Source organism: Schistocerca gregaria, chromosome 2 (assembly GCF_023897955.1).
Source record: "Schistocerca gregaria isolate iqSchGreg1 chromosome 2, iqSchGreg1.2, whole genome shotgun sequence".
Lineage (NCBI taxonomy): Eukaryota > Metazoa > Arthropoda > Insecta > Orthoptera > Acrididae > Schistocerca > Schistocerca gregaria.
Window position 1 is genome coordinate 413,999,777 of NC_064921.1, and position 23,259 is coordinate 414,023,035.

Genomic DNA, 23,259 nt, shown 5'->3' on the forward strand with positions numbered 1-23,259 from the left:
GATCTCGCAGCCTTGCCGAATTGGATCGATTGAAGAGGTAGAAAAGTTTCAAAGAAAAGTGCTCACCAAACTGCAACGGGAGACATTACAAGAAAGACATTGTGCTTAGAGGAGAGCCTTAAGTATAAAATTCAGAAAGCTCCTGGTCCAGACCATGTCAAAAAACATACCACTTTCTCCGATATACGAACAGCGCTAAAATCTGAGAAAAAACGGATCTACATCATGCGGAGTGCAGAAAAAAAATGGTTCAAATGGCTCTGAGCACTATGGGACTCAACATCTTAGGTGTGTAGAAGTAGATGTAAATAAAATATTCGTGTTATCAGCTGCTCTTGGACCGAATGCACTATTCGCTTTGTAATAATTCTTCACGAACTGTTCTGTTTCTGTCTTATCAGTAAACGCCGCCGTACATCCTTTTTCGAAGACGGTGCTTTCATTTAGCTTCAAAGCCCGACCACTCTGCAGGCAAAAGATGATGTCAGTTACAGGAGCCTAAGTGTCCAAAAGGGCGTCATATGCGCGACAGCGAGAAGCGCAAGAGAGACAGATGAGATTACTCAGCTGCCTGTTGAGTGTCAGCTGTCTCTGCTTAATGACGTGGCGACATCTGCTGGTGGAAATGTGTGAAGAGCACACGGTACCGAAATGTGACGTGAGTACCGGTACATTGCAATGCGATATGCGTATTTGGTTTCACAGGTCAGACGTGTCTACTCGAGTAACAGGTTCTGAAGAGCTCCCAGGACATCACCTTTACTGTACACAGTCGCAAAGCTACAGGGTTTAAACAACATAGTAATGTGGTCCTGTAGGTGTCGCTGTGTCCAAAAGGCTGTCGCTAAAGATCACTGTAAAGCACATTTCTTCATTGTTAGTTGAATCCATACATGAGGTGGACTGTCAATAGCTGTTGCTGTTTTTGAATGTATTCTTTAAAAAAATTAGGAAGAGGTTTATTACGGAGAGAAGGAAGAATCGAAAACGTATGGCTAAAGTATACTACAAATACACTACGTAAAGGGTTGTCAGAAATCATTTGCTCTTCTCCATTGTTCGTTACCATCTATAGATAGTTGAGAACTTGTTTTTGTATTTATAACGCTAAATTTGTGAAATGCGGTCAACAAGAAATCGTTCAGTTTACACAATGGCAACGCTGCAATAGCAATGAGAGTTTTTATGATGATGTAAATGATGACTTCGATGACATTGGTGAAGGAGGATTAGCTACGGTGAGCATTGTAACTACTGAAGGTTGTGACGAATCTTTGTTGTGTGGGCCAGTCCTGCTGTGCTATCTTGATCTGGAGGAGGAGAATAGAACAGAGGATATGGTCGTCATTTATGGCTTGGGGTCGGGTGTAGGGTATGGATTCAACTGTTTTTTCTGGCGCTGTTTTTAAGAAAGTTGCAAAGGTGCTAATAAAATTCATGAGTGTGTGTGATCGATTCACATGTGATGAAATCGCCAACATTCCGGCAGCTAGTGCAGGCAGCCTTCGTCAGTGTGAAGACTGCCTGTACTAGTAGCTAAAAAGTTGGTAGTTTGATCATATATGACTCAATCATCTACCCAGAAGAATATTTAAAATTGACTCGCGAAAACCAGCGCTCTTATAAAAGTGAGAAAAAGTATTGAGAATGGGCATACCAGCTGGAGTTATTAGAGATGTATCCGGGAGGTACTATTTCCAGTACGAACGACAAATTCCCTCCTAGATTTCGGTATCTGGGAGAGGAAACGTACTGAAATTTCCTTTAGGTGGGATCTACGTCTATGAGGATGGAAAGGAGGAGGTACATGCGAATGTAGTCTAGGATTGCTTCATACGTAAATGTGAACACCACTCATGGATTACGTTTTATTTTAGGGTTGCTCCGACTAGTCAATTGCTGACTACAAGGCAGTACGAGAAGCGGTGTACGATTGCGGGACATGCGATCATCATGTCACAAATCCCTCCAGCCGTTGTTGGCAGTAGGTCAATCTTCATACTGCCACTGTTTCTTTATTGAAACAGCTCCTCATTTGGGCTCACAAGGGCTGAGTGGATCCCGTCCCAAACCTCCCTACCTCAGAGAAAAACCTCAAGTAGTGAAGGTCGAAGCCGGGTCCTTCTGCATCGAAGGCAATGATGCTAACCACTCAGCTACAGCGTTGGTTAAGAATGCTTAATGTACGGAGTGTTAGCTACAAGAAGGTGTCAGTTCTCCGCAACGGTTGTAAGTAGTTTAGAACAGGCTTCTGTGAAGTTTGGAAGGTAGGAGACAAGGTACTGGCGGAATTAAAGCTGTGAGGACGGGGCATGAGTCGTGCTTGGGTAGCTCAGGTTGTAGAGCACTTGCCCGCGGTAGGCCAAGGTCCCGATTTCGAGTCTCGGTCCGGCACACAGTTTTAATCTGCCAGGAAGTTTCATATCAGCGCACACTCCGCTGCAAAGTAAAAATCTCATTCAGATAAGAACTTAATTATCTGATTTACGAGGTGTGTCAGGGGACGCGCTGTGCCTGGCGTTCGACAACATGCAGCGAAGAGCTTCACTAACGAAGTGCAGATCCAGGGGAACTTGGACGAAAAGACGGGTCGTATAAGAGATTTTTCGGTGCGTAGATCTGTTGAATAGTGTAATCCCCCTGTTCAGCTACGTTAGCAACTGCCGACTGTTGTAATATAAAATTTTCTCACTGACAAAGACTTTAAGTGTTGTGTCCTATTGTATTTCCAGATTGCAGAGACGAAAATGAAACTGTTGCAGTACGAACGCCTTGACCATACGCTCTCCTGCGGATGGAGAGTGGGGTGAGAATATAATGAGTGTGACTAATGTTGCTAGAACTTCTCAAACGGAGATTGCAACACAGCAGGCTTAAGGTGTGCACGTGTAGCTTATCACAGTGCTTCGGACTTCGAGGAAGGTCGAATCATTGGCATGGGAAACATAGTAGCGTCATATTTACACGCCGCTCGGAGAGTTGGCTTTAGTGCAACGATTGCAGGGCGTGTGACGACGAGACGGACTGAGAAAGACAGTGCGACAAGAGAATCAGGCAGAAGGACTGTGCCACGAGAAGATCATAGGATTATTCGGCTGACTCTGACGAATATTCGAACGAAAACGTTTGAAAACCGGGCAAACGTTACCGTCAGTCAACGCTAACCTACGGAAACATACTGGAAGTTAGGCTGAGACCTCGAGTTGTCTTGTGTCGTTTCCCACTCAAGTCGTATAACTGAGAACGGAGACCTGCGTAGTGTAGAGCCAGCGGGGACGTTGAGAGGCTAAGCGATTAGTCTCCGTTCTCTCTCTGGCGGCCTGATCTACGCCAACGTGTCCGTAGACGACGTGGTGAAAGGTCGCAGGAAGCAGCGATTCTCAAGAGTCACCCCTCTGCAACTGCTGACATCATGATGTGAGGATATGACAAATGGACTGATCTGGTGATTGTTGACTGGAGGCTGATGCTTACATACATGTGACACAAACGCTGCCGTCACACTCAGGATGTTGCTATTGTGGTCTTCAGTCCAAAGACTGGTTTGATGCAGCTCTCCATGCTACTCTATCCTGCACAAGCCTCTTCATTTCTGAATAACTAGTGCAACCTACATCCTTCTGAGTTTGCTTACTGCATTCATCTCTTGGTCTCCCTCTAAATTTTTAACCAGCGCACTTCCCTCCAGTACTAAACTAGTGATCCCCTGATGTCTCACAAAGTGTCCTATCAACCGATACCTTCTTTTACTCAAGTTGTGCCACAAATTTCTTGTCTGCGCAGTTTCTTTCGGTGTCTCCTCATCAATTACGTTATCCACCTATCTAATCTTCAACATTCTACTTTAGCAGCACATTTCAAAAGCTTCTGTTCTATTCTTGTACAAACTGTTAATCGTCCATGTTTCACTTTCCTGCGTGGCTACTCCAGCCAAATATCTTTAGAAAAGGACTTTATAACGCTTAAGTTTGTATTTAGTATTGGAGGGCAGCGTGGAGGGCGACAATCGTAGAGAGAGACCGAGAGATGAATACGCTAAGCAGATTCAGAAGGATGTAGGCTGCAGTAGGTACTGGGAGATGAAGAAGCTTGCACAGGATAGAGTAGCATGGAGAGCTGCATCAAACCAGTCTCAGGACTGAAGACCACAACAACAAGAACAACAAGTCCATATTCGATAGTAGCAAATTTCTCTGCTTCAGAAACGTTTCTAATGCCATTGTCAATCTACATTTTATATTCCCCTACTTCGGCCGTCATCAGTTATTCTGCTGCCCAAATGGCAAACCTCATCTACTACTTTAAGTGTTTTGCTTCCTAATCTAATACACATAGTATCACCTGATTTAATTCGACTACATTCCATTATCCTTGTTTTGCTTTTGCTGATATTTATCTTCTATCCTCCTTTCAAGACACTGTCTATTCAGTTCAACTGCTCTTCCAAGTCTTTTGCTGTCTGAGTTACAATGTCATCGGCAAACCTCAAGCTTTTATTTCTTCTCTCTGAGGATACAAAATGGTATATTCCATTAGGATAATGTAAGACCCCATACTACAGTTTCACCACAAGCGCCTTCAGAAATGAACGGAACACTAAATGGCTTGCCCAGCCCCTTTTTTATTAGCTAGAGATCTTGTCTGGGATCCCATGCGAAGACGTTTGCTTCCGACCAGCCGACAGCCAGCAGTCCTTATAAACGACACATCATATGTTTTAGACATGCCAAAAAACCTCTCAACACGATCTTTGGAGGCTGGTTGCTCCCATGCCAAAAATAAAAGACCATATTTCGTGACTGTGGATGTTATGCCTCGTACTGATTATAATGCTGTCCATCACTTCCGACTAGAAAGAAAGCATATTTATTTAATACCGGTTACGTGATGAACATCTCCGCAATGCTTGATAAATATTGGACCGATGCTTCACTCTGTAACACCTACACTAGTGGCCATTAAAATTGCTACACCAAGAAGAAATGCAGATGACAACGGGTATTCGTTGGACAAATATTTAATACTAGAACTGACATGTGATTACATTTTCACGCAATTTGGGTGCATAGATCCTGAGAAATCAGTACCCAGAACAACCACCTCTGGCCGTAATAACGGCCTTGATAAACCTGGGCATTGAGTCAAAAAGAGCTTGGATGGGGTGTACAGGTACAGCTGCCCATGCAGCTTCAACGCGATACCATAGTTCATCAAGAGTAGTGACTTGCGTATTGTGACGAGCCAGTTGCTCGGCCACCGTGGACCAGACGTTTTCAATTGGTGAGAGATCTGGAGAATGTGCTGGCCAGGGCAGCAGTCGAACATTTTCTGTATACAGAAAGGCCCTTACAGGACCTGCAACATGCGGTCTTACATTATCCTGCTGAAATGTAGGGTTTCGCAGGGATCGAATGAAGGATAGAGCCACGGGTCGTAACACATCTGAAATGTAACGTCCACTGTTCAAAGTGCCGTCAATGGGAACAAGAGGTGTCCGAGACGTGTAACCAATGGCACACCTTTACCATCACGCCGGGTGGTACGCCAATATGGCGATGACGAGTACACGCTTCCAATGTGCTATCACCGCGATGTCGCCAAACACAGATGCGACCATCATGATGCTGTACCCAGAACCTGGATTCATCCGAAAAAAATGACGTTTTGCCATTCGTGCACCCAGGTCCGTCGTTGAGTACACCATCGGAGGCGCGCCTGTCTGTGATGCAGCGTCAAGGGTAACTACAGCCATGGTCTCCGAGCTGATAGCTCATGCTGCTGCAAACGACGTCGAACTGTTCGTGCAGATGGTTTTTGTCTTGCAAACGTCCCGATGTGTTAACTCAGGGATCGAAACGTGGCTCCACGATCCGTTACAGCCATGGGGATAAGATGCCTGTCATCTCGACTGATAGTGATACGAAGCCGTTGGGATGCAGCACGGCGTTCCGTATTACCCTCCTGAACCCGCCGATTCCATATTCTGCTAACATCATTGGATCTCGACCAACGCGAGCAGCAATGTCGCGATATGATAAACCGCAATCGCGATAGGCTACAATCCGACCTTTATCACGATGGTACGCGTTACTCCTTCTTACACGAGGCATCACAACAACGTTTGACCAGGCAACGCCGGTCAACTGCTGCTTGTGTATGAGAAATCGGTTGGAAGCTTTCCTCATGTCAGCACGTTGTAGGTGTCACCACCGGCGCCAACCTTGTGTGAGTGCTCTGTAAAGCTAACCATTTGATTATCACAGCATCTTCTTCCTGTCAGTTAAATTTCGCGTCTGTAGCAAGTCATATTCATGGTGTAGCAATTTTAATGTCCAGTAGTGTATTTCCGTCAGAACAGAAAAAGAGTTGGGCGCTGTTCCTTCTGACGAAAAGCTGAGTGTGAACAGCGGATGTAAACACGTGGAGCGTAGCTGATTGCTGTGGTGGGTCGCGTTGCGACACCACGGCCACGGGACCACGTGTGAGGTGAACGGCTGGCCGCGCCAGCTCCTGCCTCCTTGTCTTCCCGTCCCCGACGTGACAGCGCGGGCACACGCCGCGTGCGGTAGGCCGCCCACACCCATAGCCACGGGACCACGGCCTCCCATCAGAGGCTGTCCGGCCTCCCTAACCTCCGCAACACAACTCATGACACTGCCTTTACAAGTCCGCCAGACACCAAGGAAATATACTCGTGAGAAAATCTTAATGACGAACTTACGTTTCGCATGATGTGTTGGTTGGTTTGGAGGAGGCGACCAAACAGCTAGTCATCGGTCACATCGGATTTGGGAGGATGGGGAAGGAAATCCACCGTGCTCTTTCAAAGGAACCATTTCGGCATCTGCTTGAAGCGATTTAGGCGAATCGCGGAAAACCTAAATCAGGATGGCCGGATGCGGGTTTGAACCGTCGTCCTCCCGAATGCGAATCCAGTTTACTAACCACTGCGCCATCTCGCTCGGTCACGTGATGTGTCAGTGAAAATCAACATAGCTCGATGAGGGACCGTACACAGAAAGAACTGCTACAGTATACTATACAAGGAAACTGAAAAAGAAAAAAGAAAAAAAACGCAACGAGAAAACAGAAATGACACTTTTATTCAAAGACAATAATTACGCCTAAAGCCGTCGCACACGGACCGTGCGTCCGGACGTTGAGCGTTGTGCGTGCCGAGTTTCTAACGCCATAGCGTGGAATAGCACGTTCCGGAGTCTTTCCGAACGTGCAGAGCAGTATCTGGCATGTGCAGATATTCCGAGCGTGCGTCTGAGCTTTGACCAATGAGATGGCACAACGCCACCTACGTCGCACGCACGCCGTCTCCCTTCAATACAGAGCTCTGAGGCGCCATATTGGTATTCATTTCAAATCTATATGTATATATGCCGTTTCTGAGCACCAGTAAATTGAGAATCAGTGGAAAACCCCTTGTTAACTATGTGATTCTTTCCAATAAAATAATGAGAAACGTCGTATTTGTGGCAAAAGAATTATTGTAACTTGCGTATTATGAGAGTAGGCTATTTGAAGGCAGCGACACAATTGAAAATCCACCCAAAACGCATTGTTCTTGGTACAATTTGTTATAATTAAATTTCAATTAACAACATAATTATCTACGATTAACGCTTTTAGCAAGCGTTAAAATAATATGAATAAATACTATGCGTGTGATGTTGATTTAGTGTAATGAGTAGCGTCGCTGTCCACTGATGAATTCTTAATTGGGGCGGCGGTTCGCATTCAAACACTACCAATTTTTTCCGCTAACATTGGCGTTTATACTAGGTTCTGATGCTCTATTATTAGTTTAAGGTAAGTATATGCTATAATATTTTAGTTATGAAAATATAAGTTCACCTCTTTTGAGGGGTGGTTTTGTTCGATTGGCTTAAATTACAAGACAGATTGCGCTACCTGTATTTGCTCCTTTTTCTTTTACACTTCGTAATTCACATGTTGCAAAGATTCTGCTACTGGGTAGGAACAGTGATCAAGTAAGACTGACGAATGATGAAATAATGTTTATCTTATGCGGATAAGTATTCCAAATTTGTACCGCACTGTTTGTAACGGAACTTTTATAAGCCTGTGTTCTTATTGATTGGACATGTTACTTTCCTTTTCGTGGACGATGTACGAAATGCGCATTTTAATAGAGCTAACGTGGGAATTTTACGCGCGAACGTTGAGTAAACAGTGTGATTTACGAACTAGAAACATCCCTCAACTGCCGCTGGAGTGCGTTGCGATCGCGTATACCACGTTGGGTCCCACGTACCGTGTGCACAAGTCGCGTCGCTCCTGAGCGTTCAGCAGCACGTTGACCTCGGCACGCTCAACGTTAACGTTCGACAGCTCGGTCCGTGTACCGACGGCTTAAGTCACCTCGATTAATGATGGTCCCCTGGACATTACAACAGGCGGTACATAGTTCCTGATAGAGTGTACGATCACCGTGGACGGCAGTGCATACTCTGAAACGTGCACGTATGCTGGTCACAAGATTGATGAGTTCTTGTGAGAGGGCATTCTGTTCCTCCATTAGTGTATTTTACAAATTATGGATGGTCGTTGGTGCGTGTGGACGTGCTGAAATACGTATACCCAACGCACCATACGCGTGTTTAATGGGATTTTAATCGGAGGAACGGACAGGCCAGTCCATTCCCCGAACGTACTCCCCTTCCAGGAGCTCCACCACCTGCGCTGTTTAATGTGGACGCGCGTTGTCGACGATAAAAGTGAAGTCAGGGCAGGATGCACCCCTGAAAAGGAGTACACAATCACAACAACGTTGGCTGGTGAATGTACCGTGTCGAAAAATATATGGAGGTCAGTACGCTTACGCGACATTACGCCTCCCCTGCATCATAACACGCAGTCCCCCAAAACAATCATATTCGACGATGCTGAACGCACCCTCATATGGCGAGAGGTGGGAACACCTAATGCATCCATAAACATTGTTGAACATGGTCCCATCTAGCACGTTTGGTATACTTTGGGGAGACATATTGAGGTACGCCCACATGCACCAACGACCGATCAGCAGTAGTCAACAGCGCTGGTGGACGGAAGGAACGCCCTATCCCCTTACCAAACTTGTGACCAGCATTGAAGAACGTTGAAGAGATCCATTACCGTCCGCACAGATTACACAGTATGAAGAATCATGACCATTCTGTTTTAATGTACAGTGTCATTACTGTCTTTGAATAGAAGTGTCACTTCTGTTGGTCTTGTGGCGTATTTCTTTCAGTTTCCTTCGTGCAGTACCGTACTGTACCGTACCGTAATGTACTGTACTGTAGCAGTACTTTCTATGTACGCTCCAAGTTTCATCGGGCTATGTTACTTGGCAGTGCCGTATCATGGTAAAGTACTTTCGCAAGCTGAGACATGGTCGCGAATAAAACAGTGACCCAAATATAGAATAAATTTCGTTTACTTTACGTCTATGGTCACAAGTTTTATTGTCATCAGGCTACCGGCTTCGGTGTAATGACCATCTGTTGTAAAACAGATCTGAAGATGATCATTATACACCGAAACTGGTAGTCTGATGACAAAAAAATTCTGTAAAGGAAATTTAAAGTTACTTTCATCGTTAATTTTTGCACACAGGTGTACATAAACAGCGTGGAGACACTACAAACACGAGGTGATGGTTCAAATGGCTCTGAGCACTATGGGAATTAACATCTGTGGTCATCAGTCCCCTAGAACTTAGAACTACTTAAACCTAACTAACCTAAGGACATCACACACATCCATGCTCGAGGCAGGATTCGAAGCTGCGACCGTAGCAGTCGCGCGGTTCCGGACTGAGCGCCTAGAACCGCGAGACCACCGCGGCCGGCAAAAACGAGGTGAAGGCAGGGATAGTTTAGCCACGTATCACATGCATATTCACATTTATACCTACATCTGTATTCCGCAAGGTACCTGACGGTGTGTCGTGGAGGGTACTTCTGTTCCATTCACGAATGTTGCGTGGGAAGAATGAGTGTCCGTAAGCCTCCGTATTAGCTCTAATTTCTCCAGTATTGTCGTTGTGGTCGATTCGCGAGACGCGTGAGAGAGACAGTAGTTAGTCGTCGACTCTTCCAGGAACATACCCTCTTGGAATTTCAATAGTAAACCTCACCATAGTACACAACACCTCTTTTGCAGCATCTACTACTGGCGTTTACTGATCATCTCAGTAACGCTCTCATACCCACTAAACGATCCCGTGACAAATCGCGCCTCTCTTCGTTGTATCTTGTCAATCTCTTCTAATAATCCAACCTGTTAAGGGTCGCAGACTGATGAGGAACAGACAATAATACCCTTAAGATGCTTTCAGTCTAGCATCTCTTGATATGTAACACATTTTACTCAGTCCGCACTCTCACGAGACCCACAAACGCACTGCTCTGTTTTTCGTTGGAAAATTAACTGTTAACATTTTTATACTCTAGACAACAATATTTTCGGGATTAGGGGAACATCTATGTGCCGCACTGTGTGTACTCCCATCAGTCCAAAAAATTTCGAGAGTGGATTAATAAGAAGTGGAGAAAATTAAGATGGTGGTTTTAATACTACATGTGTTCTATACAGTCTCCCTCCGTTTTACCAGAACGGTCTTACTACTACCGTTTTGCAGTCACTTGGCGGTGAATTAATGAATGACCAGAAATTTACTGCTCTTCTCTCACCATTACTTGTGTCACTGGTAGACTGGATAAATCTCTTCCATTCAGGTATTGCTAGCACTTGTAGAGTGGTCTGCACTGAAGACATTTACTACACTTTCACAGTCCATATTGCAAGCTGGGTACCAATATTTCTGATGGAATAGGATTAGGGTCACATTTAAATGTAGAACAGTAATCTGCTGTAATGCCTTGCTTGATTTGTGTTGAAATATCTGAAGCTCCATAACACATATGCGGTCTACTTCTGTTTCAGAGGGAGACAATTTAAGGCTGTGGGGGTCTTCAGATGTTGGAAGAGCTGAGGCCGGAGTGATGCATTTGATACCGCTCATGCTACGAAAAGTATTGCAGACATTGATTATGGAGACAATGAAACTGACATTATCGAATACATTTTGTCAGAATGTTACACTTGGAAAAAGCTCTTCAGTGTGGCAGACAGTTGACAGCTCCAACTCTCGAGCTTTATTACGTAATAGCTCAGTTAACAACTGAAAATAGGTGCACACTTCGAACTCCACTATATGAATACGAGCTCAGTAAAGTTATTTTGGACAAAAATTTTGGGGAGGTTATGTCGGTCAACTCAAAAGCCAGCAGCACTCGTTACATTTCCCGAAAAAAAAAAACCACTACAGTCGCCGTACAGGATGACTAAGGATCAATTTCTCCTCTAGCAGTGTAGAGGAATTCCCGAATAATATATGCATAAAGCAAATCACACACAAGACGCTAGCGGCACGCTCATATCCTACCGGTGAGGATTTTTAATATGTTGTTCAGGACATTCTCTCCTCCCAGCGTACAAAAATTGGGGACTACGTGAATTTTTGGTCTTCGATGAGTGGGCTATTGGATTCGCATTGGGGAATAACTGGCTAGAAAGATACGTCCGACCGTCTTCATCTGGTTTACTGTGGTTTCGCTGTTTCGCTTCCGCCGAATGTCGGAATGATGCATTATGCAAAGAAATAGTCGTTTCCTTTAGGCCATCGTACACCTAAAAAATAGTGCTTCGGTCTCATGAAATCACTGTAGTCGTAACAGATTCCCTGTCTACGGACTGATGAACCTGTAACTCCGCGCAATTTGTCGTAAGTAAATTCTATTTTGAGTTGCAAATCTAGTTACTAACAAGTGTGCTTCACTCAGAGCCCAACGGGATTACTAATCACTAGGCGTGTCTATAGATCCCTCGAGCCCAATCGTGCCCCCCCCCCCCCCCCTCCCCGACCCCTCACCAGCAAAGCTATTGCGCATGCGCCGAACATGCGCGGCCCGTCGTCGGCTGTTCCTCGGGCGCCGCCTTCCGCCAGCACCGTTATACAGCGTTTGCCTCCAGTGGCGATCTGCTCGGGTTTCGCGTCCCTGGCTGTACCGTGTTGTCAGGTAAACATTGGTGGGGAGGGGCTGGCGAGTTCAGCGACCGATCAGCTTACGCGGCGAGACCGCGTCCGCTTTTTATGCAGCAAGGGCAGCGTGAGAATGAGGTTGGCCTTTCGCGTAAACGATCACTCTGACTTCCCAATTATGAGCGTTCTTGAAGATGACCAGCAGAAAATTACAAGAATGTTAATGAGCACGGCTATAAACCGTTGCGTAAGCAGTAAGCAGTGGAGCTCCATGACGTTCTCAAGAAGTATTTTCATAAAAATTTTATCACCTTGGAGAAAACATAATATGTCTGAGGTTGGGTAAGACATATAGATCCAAACTACCCAGATATAGCGTGTCCGGTGGGGAATAATGGAAAAGAAAATTGAGGATCTGTCGGGTGAAACGTAAATAGGTCAGAGAGAGATACAGATCCGACTTTGGGCTTGTTTATGGAAACAAGACTTAAGAAAAGAAGACAACTTCATTGGATTTATAGACCTAAAAAAAGCATTCGACGATGTAAAATGGTGCAAGACGTACGAAACTCTGTGGAAAATACGGGCGTGCCGTAGGGCAAGACATATGATATACTGGTACAATATGTACAAGAACTAACAGGGAAAAATAAGAATGGAAAACCAAGAACGAAGTTCTTAGATTAAAAAGGGTGTACGGCAGGGACGCGCGCTTTCGCCCCTATTGTTCAACTGCCGAAAAACTGAAAATAAAAATAAATAGATTGAAGAGAGGTTAAAATTCAGGGTGAAAGTACATCAGTGTTAATGTTCCCCTACTAAATTGATGTCGTCTGAAGGTGAAGAGGAATTACAGAGCCTTTTGAATGAAATGAACAAAGAAATCAGCTCTGCCTAATAACTGAGAGTAAACCTTAAAAAAACGAGAGAAATGAGGAATAGTTGAAATGAGATTAGCGATAAACTTAACATTAAAACTGGTGACTAATAAAAATTAAATCGGGTGATGCTGAGGGAATTAGATTAGGAAATGAGACACTTAAAGTAGTAAAGGAGTTTTGCTATTTAGGAAGTAAAATAACTGATGATGGTCGAAGTAGAGAGGATATAAAATGTAGACTGGCAATGGCAAGGAAAGCGTTTCTGAAGAAGAGAAATTTGTTAACATCGAATATAGATTTATGTATCAGGAAGTCGTTTCTGAAAGTATTTGTTTGGAGTGTAGCCATGTATGGAAGTGAAACATGGACGATAACTAGTTTGGACAAGAAGAGAATAGAAGCTTTCGAAATGTGGTGCTACAGAAGAATGCTGAAGATTAGATGGGTAGATCACGTAACTAATGAGGAGGTATTGAATAGGATTGGGGAGAAGAGAAGTTTGTGGCACAACTTGACTAGAAGAAGGGATCGGTTGGTAGGACATGTTTTGAGGCATCAAGGGATCACAAATTTAGCATTGGAGGGCAGCGTGGAGGGTAAAAATCGTAGAGGGAGACCGAGAGATGAGTACACTAAGCAGATTCAGAAGGATGTAGGTTGCAGTAGGTACTGGGAGATGAAGCAGCTTGCACAGGATAGAGTAGCATGGAGAGCTGCATCAAACCAGTCTCAGGACTGAAGACAACAACAACAACACTAATAAAAAAAAGTGAAGTAATTCAGCTCTCATGAAAGCAAGATAGACGAAGGAAGGAGCACATAGAAAGCAGATTAGCACAGGCAGAAACGACATTCCTGGCCATAAGAAGTCTACTAAGTGAAACACAGGCCTTAATTCGCGCAAGAACTTTCTGAAAATGTGCCTGTAAAGGACAGTACTGTGAGGCAATGAATCATGGACTTTGGGGAAACCGGAAAAGAAGACAATGTAATTGAATGGGACATGATACTATAGAAGAATGTTGAAAAACAAGTGGCCCATAAACACGTGTCAGATGATACCTAGCAAGGACGTGGGACATACTACGCTATTTTAACTTGCGTAGTAAATTAGTGATCGTTAGTGGTCATGCACCTGAGAATCAGACTTACCCTGGGAACTGGCTGTGCTCTTTTTCTTTTATTGGAAAACAAAATTTAATACAACTGTATGCGGATCTTATCAATCATGAATAATGTATACAACCGTTGTGGATGTCCTATCAAGAGAAAAAAATCTGGCATTTACTTCAAGTAATTTACACTAACCACAAAAAATCTATATCAGGGTGACTGGCGGTAAATTTCAACTCTGATCCTCCCTTATATATGTCCAGTGCTTTAATGATTGGCCAGTTTGCTGTTGTACTACTGTAAGCTTATCTATGAACGGAATAAAAATGTATTTTTTGCTTCCACGGAAGGTAAAGAAGTTATACGAAGGTGAAATATGGGTCCTGCGTGCACTATTGGGGGTAGAGTACCGCACGTTCTCCATGACAATCTTTAACCGCTTCGTTGGGCTCACTTTTATCACAAGTAGTAAGACTGAACACTGAAACTGATGAAAGAAATGATATGGCAGGTGAAAGAAAGTTGAAAAAGTCATGCAAGAAGTATTCCCGTGTAAAGAATGATAAATAATACACTCCTGGAAATGGAAAAAAGAACACATTGACACCGGTGTGTCAGACCCACCATACTTGTTCCGGGCACTGCGAGAGGGCTGTACAAGCAATGATCACACGCACGGCACAGCGGACACACCAGGAACCGCGGTGTTGGCCGTCGAATGGCGCTAGCTGCGCAGCATTTGTGCACCGCCGCCGTCAGTGTCAGCCAGTTTGCCGTGGCATACGGAGCTCCATCGCAGTCTTTAACACTAGTAGCATGCCGCGACAGCGTGGACGTGTACCGTATGTGCAGTTGACGGACTTTGAGCGAGGGCGTATAGTGGGCATGCGGGAGGCCGGGTGGACGTACCGCCGGATTGCTCAACACGTGGGGCGTGAGGTCTCCACAGTACATCGATGTTGTCGCCAGTGGTCGTCGGAAGGTGCACGTGCCCTTCGACCTGGGAGCGGACCGCAGCGCAGCGACGCACGGATGCACGCCAAGACCGTAGGATCCTACGCAGTGCCGTAGGGGAGCGCACCGCCACTTCCCAGCAAATTAGGGACACTGTTGCTCCTGGGGTATCGGCGAGGACCATTCGCAACAGTCTCCATAAAGCTGGGCTACGGTCCCGCACACCGTTAGGCCGTCTTCCGCTCACGCCCCAACATCGTGCAGCCCGCCTCCAGTGGTGTGGCGACACGCGTGAATGGAGGGACGAATGGAGACGTGTCGTCTTCAGCGATGAGAGTCGCTTCTGCCTTGGTGCCAATGATGGTCGTATGCGTGTTTGGCGCCGTGCAGGTGAGCGCCACAATCAGGACTGCATACGACCGAGGCACACAGGGCCAACACCCGGCATCATGGTGTGGGGAGCGATCTCCTACACTGGCCGTACACCTCTGGTGATCGTCGAGGGGACACTGAATAGTGCACGGTACATCCAAACCGTCATCGAACCCATCGTTCTACCATTCCTAGACCGGCAAGGGAACTTGCTGTTCCAACAGGACAATGCACGTCCGCATGTATCCCGTGCCACCCAACGTGCTCTAGAAGGTGTAAGTCAACTACCCTGGCCAGCAAGATCTCCGGATCTGTCCCCCATTGAGCATGTTTGGGACTGGATGAAGCGTCGTCTCACGCGGTCTGCACGTCCAGCACGAACGCTGGTCCAACTGAGGCGCCAGGTGGAAATGGCATGGAAAGCCGTTCCACAGGACTACATCCAACATCTCTACGATCGTCTCCATGGGAGAATAGCAGCCTGCATTGCTGCGTAAGGTGGATATACACTGTACTAGTGCCGACATTGTGCATGCTCTGTTGCCTGTGTCTATGTGCCTGTGGTTCTGTCAGTGTGATCATGTGATGTATCTGACCCCAGGAATGTGTCAATAAAGTTTCCCCTTCCTGGGGCAATGAATTCACGGTGTTCTTATTTCAATTTCCAGGAGTGTATTATTCTTTATAAACTACTGAACGTCAGACTCAGCAACCATTACGTACAGTCTGTTATTTAAATGCTACGCAATTAATATTACGATAAGTACACATATGTACCTTTCTTTAAATTTTATTGTTTAATGAAGCGTATATTAAACATTAAAAGAGCTTTCTTCCGGTTATATTCGTAGATTAAGCCATGTTGCGTCTAAAGAACATAAATTGACCGATATATAATTTGAATGTCTGTTAAAATTATGCATGTTCGTGTACGTGCAGAAAGGTGACAACAAGTGCTAGATAGAGTAAAACATATTAAGCTCCAGTACACAAGTCTGCTGCAGCCAGTGAAACATAATAAATACCAAACTCGTATCGCAATGCAGCAGCGTACTAAACATCTAGAATCGTTACATGTCACAGAAAGCCGTGACGAAAAACTGTGATGTTGCTGAAAATGTACAGAACAAAATCCATAGCCACGAAATGTGTTTGAGACTGTTGAAATGCTTTTAGGACCGAAACGGAACAGGTGGTGATAGACCATGTTCGGTTCAACCGTCAAAATGTAGAGCAACAGAGAACATTGAACAAGAATGACAGGTCTTTGCTCGTAAGTCAGAGGAATTGACAACTATCAGTGACAGTATTAACGTCTTCACAAAGACGTTTCTTGTTAGTGTCCCACATATTGACCAATGACCAGAAGTGAACGCAACTGGAAACTATATTGACATGTGTGATCTAGAACCACTTTCTCCACCTTTTTTTTTCAGTTGGGGCATACCAAGGTACGTTTCAAACATTCGCGACACCCCTGAATTTTTTGTTATTATGCTTACAATCACGTATAATGGAGTGCCATTTGTTGCGAATTGAGCTATTCCAAGAAACGATTTGGCGATACATTGTTTGTGTTCTAGATATTTTATCTGCGGAAGATTAAGAAAAATTAAAAAACTCGTGTCATGCCTGACATGTATTCCCGAATTCACGACACACCACTGATTCTTGAGACGACATTTGAGGAACGCTGAATTAGAAATCCACTTGGAATTCATCCTCAGTGTGTGATCTTTGGTGTTACTAATTCGATATAGATATCGAGCTGGATCACCAGCTTAGTGTGTACATCACATTCTATTTGACTTTCAAGGGCGTATGATATCGATACTTCGATTGATTTGGTAGTAGTTTTCAGCAGTTCCCAATAGTGAACTGCAACTGATGGAGATTACTTCCAAGAATAATGAAGGCCTTACAATTGTTTTTTTCTGTTTTTTTTGTTTTGTGGTAATTTCACGGAACTTTTAAGTTGTAATTTATGTATCTAGTAACCAAAGACACAAATGCTTCCGTTTTTGACCAGGGCGCGGAATGCAAAGACTTCCTTAGTCGTACATTCTCAGGTGACTAAAAATCTTCAAAGATGGGCGTATAACTCTAGAAATTACAACTTCTGATTTTATCCTCACTTGTTATCAAGATGTACACAGGTGTATGATTTCGTGTGTTAATCAATATTGAACGTGCCTATACCTCGGTTATATTACGTTTGCACTTCGTCAAAGCAATAAGAACGTAACATCAAAAAACATGAAAGACTTGTTTTGAGCACTTTAAAAAAAGATGTATGGTATTTAGTGTAGTTACTAGATGTAAAACTGCGCTCCTATGGAGACGTGTAAGTTCCTTTTACTTTTTTATTCATCCTTGGCCGATAAACGTACAGCCGCTTGCGAGTACTTCATCTGTCACTCGAGCTGTATTACGCATGTAACATGACATGTTATGAGGATTCCTGCGCTATCTGCGCTCGTTAGGAGGTACGCGAAACCTCGCCGCAACCGCGTGAGTAATCGACGCCGCGAACCATTAGCGTCTCGTGCCGCCAGATACGGCCCAGATATGCAAACCGCTCCCTCGGCTCGTACCACAACGCATGCTCAGTGGTGTCGCCCCTCTCTGTCGGCTTCAGAGGGCCATTCCCATTTCAACTTGCTCTAGCTGGGCTGTTCTACAATCCATTCTGGTTGTGTTCGTTAATTACATCATGGCAGTTTGCTACTACTGGATTGCGGAGGAAGCGGTTCCAATTCTGGTGTTGAGGGGAATTTAAATTTCCAGAAATCAGTCGGGGATAAGAAGTTAGATGGTGATGTGCTGTAACTTTCTGTTGATTCTGTTCCAGTTGTTATCTATACCTTCAAGCTTAAGTTATTAGCTGGGAAAAACAAATTCATACCTCTTATACACCATGCTATAAACAGAGTGAACAGACGAAACATCATGACTCAGCCGTGTGCTCATGGTCCTGGGTACGTCGCTTGGGAAGTCAGACATGCTAATTACCTTAAGAAGTTCTTCAGTAGGGCAGTAATTCATCTTCCAGCCCCTGTTACATGGAGCTAACTACCGCGGAATATTCCGTGCCGTCAGGAGAATTTTACTATCAGTCTACGGATGTGAGTTTACTCCTGAGAGGCAGCGTCTTCTGGAAGAGAGGGCCAGGTGTAGATGCTGGCAAAGCTATGCTATTGCTGTGTGCATGTATTCTTTGACAGAGGCTATGACCGACTCAGGGTATGAATTTTGGTTGTGATGCAATCTCCGCTCAGCTCTGAAGGCAACTGTTAGTAGTCAGCCTGTGGTTCAAAATGGTTCAGATGGCTCTGAGCACTATGGGACTTAACATCTGAGTTCATCGGTCCCCTAGAACTTAGAACTACTTAAACCTAACTAACCTAAGGACATCACACACATCCATGCCCGAGGCAGGATTCGAACCTACGACCGTTGCGGTCGCGCGTTTCCAGACTGTAGCGCCTAGAACCGCTCGGCCTCTCTGGCCGGCCTGTGCTTTGGCTCAGTGGAGAACAGAGCACTGGAGAATAGAGGACTCAGTTTAGGTTCTTCAACGGCAGTAAGTTACTAGAAGTACGAGTACGTAGCGACTCCAGAAAATAACTTGCGGTAACTCAGATAGAATTGAACCACTGGATGCGACAGACCGTGGCGTAATTCACAAATGCGCCGCTAGTGAGTACCCCCTCCTACTTGTGAGGACTCTCTTTTGTGAATGAATGTAGTGCAAAAATGTTGCTATTATTTTCGTGTTAGTTTTGGAGAAAAAATCATATTCTCTGTTCTGGTAGCCGAAAAGTTTGTATCGCATAGTTACATAATTTTAATTTTTAGGATTAGAAGCAAATCCTGCTGGAGGAACATCAGCATCAGGAGATTATAGGGGAGGTTGAAAATACCGCTTCATCTGTAAGGTGCTTTTTATTTTTCAGTGCTTAAACCGCAATTGGTTTTGGGCTTTCACATGGCCATCATCAGGTGTGCTACTGAAAATAAACAAGAGACAGAAGCTAATATTAATTTTTACACGCAGTAGTACATATCAGAGGACAAAAAAGGAGTTCCATATGACTTTTTAGAAAACAGCGCTCGGGCCAAATCCGTTTCTGTCCTTTCTTCTACTCATCCGACCGCGCGTCTGCTTGCTCATGCGCCGCAGGTGCTTGCGCGTGACTTTCTTCGTCCTCATCCTCCGACGAAAGTTGTACACACGTCGAATCATCGGATTCCTCCTTCTCCTCCATCTCCAACTTGATGGGATATTGTACCTTGCAGTGCACAACATGACGATTAGCACTAATCACATTAATCCTTGACAGCCGTGCCCCATCACCAATTGCCATTTCATTGTTTTACGTTTTATACAGAAGCATTAAGTCGCCGGCTTTTAGTTATGAGTTTACTACAGTTCTTTACTGCTACATTCTATATGTGCCTTTACCACACAAAATGTACTGTTAATGCTCTTCATGCTTCTTTCTAGTAATGCTTTTTCCCCTTTTGAAGTAAGTCAGTAACTCAGACTGTGAACGGCGTACAACTGAAGCGATATTTTCAATCTCTGCTGTGTTAGGGGTAATCGGGAGAGACGGCCAATGTTATTTAGGAGAGATGGACCACAATTTATCTTAGTTGATATGAAAGTATATTTTATATTTCGAAAAAGGACTGAATAACATACGTTTTTTCAGTACTTGGTATTGGTATTAGTTAAAAACCCATTTCACGCTCAAGAAACCATCTGGAAAAGAATAGCTTGTACTTGATAGACACAAGTCTCACAGAAGCTGGTTTGGAAACATTAGAGTTTGCAGAGGAATGAGAGATTATTTTAATGAGTCTCTCTCCACCTACATCCCAATGGTTCCAGCCGCTAGACCGCTCAGTTTTCAAATAATTGAAAAGCTATTTTTTTACAGTGTTGCAGCTCTTTCATGATGAACAATCCAGCCAGGAAAATTAGTCGTCTTCAGTTTGGGAAACTGCTCAACTCAGCGTGGGCTTAAAAATGGTGGAAGTGGCTTCAAGGCAAGTGGTATAATACTACTGAATATCAATATGGCCGCAGTCCAAGACTATGCTTACGGCATTTGTCGGAGATGCTTATGTGCCAGCAAATGGAAGAGCTGAATGTCACACACAGGCCAACCAACCACTTCAAAGCTCATCAAAAGACCTACTGACTCCAATTAAATCAAAAAAGTAGAGTTATCTGCACAAGTCAAATTGCTTCACTGACACAACTTTGGACTCCACTCCTGCTAAACCTAAAACTTCGAAGACTACCAATTCAAAACTGACTACTCCTCAGACAACACTTACAAACCATTTGTAAGAAATATAACTGCTGTGTACACAGTTCCGCGTAGTCAGCACGTACACAACTTTCCCACTAGAGCGCGCCCCACTAAGCACAACAGTGCAGGCACAGCGCTCGTCCATCTCTGCACTATGAGATGGCGCTGCCATAGAGACGGACCAAATTCTGCTTCCACCGATCCGCATATTAACACGTAACCCAGCCAATGAGATTGCTGCCAATGTAGAACCTTTTCTCTTCGCGGATCACCCTCTCGCAGTGATACATGAAAGTGCGAAGTATTATAACGAGTCTCCGATTAGTCAGTCTGCATCACTCTGCATCAGTCTGTACCAGTCTATAGTCAAGTTTCAGTCTGCGCCTAATAAGATTATGATATTCCTGTACATAGCCATGAAGATAAATGTTTAGACGCTTTGTCAAGTATCAGAGATATGTGAGAATAAGATTAACGTACCAAGACCAAAGGAACTTCAGATTGTCAATTGTAAACAGCATCCAGAATCAAGTTGCGTAATGTCTATGATTTTTATTATTTTAATAAATGTGTGTGAAAATTAATTAAGTTCTGTTTAAAGTTGGACACCGTCAATCTGCTACTCTAAGCGTGCAAGTGGCATTTCTATCGTCTGACGTAACGGCAGAGGATAAACACACCACGGTAAGACCACGAGACATATGCTGACACTCGCCTACTTCGTTAGAGCGACAAGTCAAAGAATCTGATGGTGTGTGTACCGAAGTTCGTACAGTACGCACACCACAATAACCTGTTCCTTTGATTGATAAAATGACGAATTTTAAGAGGAAGGCAAAAGCTGCATCCAAAATGCTGAAAACATTGTAACTGTAAAGAAAAACAGGGATGACAAACGCAAGGAAACAGAAAATAGAAACAAAAACGAGCATCAAAGCAAATTAACAGTGAAGAAAAAAAGAGACCGAAGAAGCTAAAAAAGAAAAAAAATTGCAAATAACTCACAGCGTTCAAGAGATGCAGAACGTTGAAGACATTGTAGAAGATTACGGAAGTACCTTTGATGAATGGGGCGAAGACGTATGTGTTGCGTATGGGGAAACCTATTACGAAACTAATAATTGGATTCAGTGTGTTTCCTATTCACGATGGTCACATGAATTTTGTTCAACATTTGATTATAAGTGAAATTGCTCTGATAAGAGAAAGATAGGCTAATGCGCGAACAAAACCAACAATTCGTTACAAAAGCTAATGTTCAGTCAAGCTATAACGAACTGATCAAATTGTTTTGGGCTAAAATATTTAACAGTATCATTCTGTTCTCATTACAACGTATTCCTATTGCAGAAACGTAATTTTAATAGACTCTTTTCTTCAAGTATATAGTCATTTTTACATGGTCCGACTCACATGGTACACTAGTCCATCTCGCCCATAAACCATACGAACATCCTGCCATAAGAAAAAAAGTTAAAGAACACACAAATTTTATGCTGAAGAAAAGTGGTCCAGTTCTCCCGGACTTACGCAACCCATGTCGTCCCCGCTCTGAGACCATTTTGCAGCAAGAGAGGCACATTGTAAGTATTCCTAATACAAAAACGTAATTTTAATAGTCTCTTTTCTTCAAGTATATAGTCATTTTTACATGGTCCGTCTCACATAGTGCACTAGTCCATCACGCCCAAAAACCATAAGAAACATTCTACCATCATCAAAAAAAAAGTTAAAGAACACACAAATTTTATTCTGAAGAAAATCCATGTCGTCCCGCTCTAAGGCCATTGTGCAGCAGGAATGGCACATTGTCAGAAGAGAGTACAGGATCCTGGTTACCTGCAGACACAGTTCTGCTGCGGTTCGGATAACAGGTGCAGCACAGTGTGGTTCAAATGGTTCAAATGGCTCTGAGCACTACGGGACTTAACATCGGAAGGCATCAGTCCTCTAGAACTGAGAACTACTTAAACCTAACTAACCTAAGGACATCACACACATCCATGCCCGAGGCAGGATTCGAACCTACGACCGTCGCGGTCGCGCAGTTCCAGACTGTAGCGCCTAGAACCGCTCGGCCACTCCGGCCTGCCACAGTGTGGGAGTGGGGTGGCACAGCAACTATAAACATACTCCAAAGACGAAGTACGGGGGACAGTAACATTCTTGTGGGCAAAACGTCGAAATTTCACGCAGAATCACAGGGAAATTATTGGAGAATATGGAGCAAATGCAATGTCGCGTCCAGCTGAGGTGAAATGATGTCAACAGTTTGACCAATTCCGCGCAGAGATGGGCGGTGATGATAGGCCGTACAGTCCACATACGGTACCATGCAATTTGCATCTTTTCAGCAAGCTGAAAGAACGTCTGGGCAGTATAGAAAGGTCCAAAGTATTTTCTTTTCTGTTACCGAGCCGCCTTGTCACTGTCATTCCAAATGGATTATTTATGCGGTATTCTGATTTACATTGTTGAAGATAATCTCCAAGACCAAAGATTTTGTAAAGGTTAGTTATTTTCCTGATTTTTACCTCTTTACGCGAAGAGGTAA

The 23,259-nt window shown here is 44.2% G+C and overlaps 1 protein-coding gene across 1 annotated transcript in view; it reads right to left on the bottom strand.

The window, feature by feature from the left end:
- Positions 1-23,259, bottom strand: part of LOC126323429 (uncharacterized transmembrane protein DDB_G0289901-like) — a 437,992-nt gene that overhangs the window by 215,477 nt on the left and 199,256 nt on the right. The window lies entirely within an intron of this gene.